Raw genomic sequence first — 2,415 nt, forward strand, 5'->3', positions numbered from 1 at the left:
TCGTTGGGCCACTCTGTATATATCTGTTATGCCTGTACCTACTGCTACGAAATCTTCAGTCTTCCGTCTTCAGTCTTCAGTCGTCCGTCTTCAGTCTTCGTCGCCCGTCTTCAGTCTTTTATCGATACCCCTCAAATTTCTTTTCCATTTGATCCCTTCTACCCTCCTCCCTATCATTTTCCCCGTATTTAGCCACTGATCTACAACCTCACCGAATCTGCCGAACAACCGCTGGACAACTTCAGGAGCCAGGAACAATAGCTAAGCAACCTCCAATGTACCTTTATTCATTTATCATTGCCTAAAAACCTGTTAAGTTTATTACAAAAAAAACATTACATTAAATCAGTCATCTTACATCCGTTTAATTAATTTTGAGTCAAGTTTTTGTGCCTTATTGTAAGACGAGATCTCGTACCGTTCTTTTATTGCATTGCCTGTTATCATTCCACTGCCATTTCTTATTCACCATCATTCTCCCTGCAATACCGGCGTTAGTTACAAACCTTGATTTTTCCGAATAAATACCGATTTCGCTACTTCTCTCTATTTTCTCCTCGTTATAATTTTACCCTTCGTCGTGCATTTCCAGATCACCAGGAGCAGGTTTCTAGTTTTTTCCTGTACGGCGGGATTTACCGAAAATTAGTGCCGCCTAAATTCCCTGAGCAGTTTTTTTTTTAGTATCGTTGAACCACCCATACCACCGAGAGCAACTGGAGCCGTAATGCTGGATTATTTCTTTTCTTCCAGATTTTCTTCGTCACAAAAGTTTAGGTAGGGAGTGTAAACCTCGGATTCCCCAAACTGGGGAGGCCTTACAGCGGTGAGGATATTTTCCAGAGCTGAGAGAAGGGGTCCCCACGCATTAATGTCTCAATGCCCTGGGTTCTTTTTAATGAAATCCTTAAATGGAAAATTCAAATTTCCCCTTTATTTCTCTAATTTCACTTTTTAAAAAATTTCATAAAAATAACTATGAGTTAGTTAAGTTTCTGAATACCAGACAGTAATGGCCGTTTGCGCCAACAAATTTAAGTGGAGCTTAGCTGAAGCGTAACTTAAAATCCATGGCAACGATTATTGAGACAATGGTTGCCATGGATTTTAAGCTAAGCTCCACTTAAATTTGTCGGTGCAAACGGCCATTTATTTGTAAAAATGCGCTAAAGACCAAGAAGTATAGAGCATTGTTTACATCGCAAGTGCAATTAAGTATATACCTACTCATGCAATGTTGGAGATAAATGCTGTGTTCTCATTATAGTAGAAGGTACTCCCTTAAAAGTTCTGAAAGCTTCCCCAATAAACTTTTGGCAATTCTATTGAGAAATTCAGATAAATTGTTTTGCTGAGGGTACCTATCAGTTTTAACTAGACTTCCCCTAAAACTTCCTAAACCTGATACACTGCCGGATTGATCCTAGACTTAGTTTGTTTAGATACGTATTAAATAATTTGAAATACTGTGTTGTGTAAAATGGCAAACGGTCACTCACACAAATAATCAACATAGAACACTTAAAATCCTGGGTCGTAACTTGGGCTCATTCTAGTGCGAGTTCTAGTGCGAAACTGTTCTTTTAACGCCCGTATTCATGTAGCGAACAAATGTACGTACAACCAATCACAGGCGAACGAATATGTTAGCATTCTCTCGTTTTCGCTCACCTGGAGGCATATCAAAAGAAATTCGTGAAGAATTCGTTCGGCATATTTTCTAGTGTGTACGGTTTCCCACAGTATACTGCGTAAATACCCGCGAAAATAAACGAATGCTTGAGTCGTTCCGAGGTATGTATGTGTATTAACGTCAAACAAATTTGGGAGAATTCGGACGAACCCATTGGGCGGAATTCTTACACTATATGAATACGGGTCTTGACACAAAAACACATTTATTCGATAACTAACAGACTCGGCGAATTTCGTATCGCTTATCAGTCTCTCGAATGGGCATAAACTCAGTTGCGACGGCGGTGGCGCAATCACCTCACCCCGCCTCCGTTTGCTACGTCAGAAACCTTCGCGGGCATACGTAATGGATACGTTTTGACCATTTATTTTTCCCCTCTCGCCTGAAGTCGACGGTATGGATTCTTCTAGAACCGTAGTGGATCTCGCTTTGGCACCAACTATTTTATTATGTTTTTACGTCTTTTCGTATAATTTGTTTTGAAAATTATCTTTTATACAAATGTTGTCCCGATAATAATAAACTCTATTATTTACTTTCAACTGACGTACTGACAATCCCTTAATTCAACAGACTTTCATTTATAAAGTTTACCAACTACAACTCACCCGACTTCCCACAAACGGCCAAAAGCGAAAGGCGAATGGGCACGTTAAAACACTGCTTCCTCTATTTAACAACATATCTTACCTCTCTTTTTAATGTCCGTAAAGTAACCA

The sequence above is a fragment of the Photinus pyralis genome, unplaced genomic scaffold, assembly GCF_008802855.1.
Source record: "Photinus pyralis isolate 1611_PpyrPB1 unplaced genomic scaffold, Ppyr1.3 Ppyr1.4_LG8, whole genome shotgun sequence".
NCBI lineage: Eukaryota > Metazoa > Arthropoda > Insecta > Coleoptera > Lampyridae > Photinus > Photinus pyralis.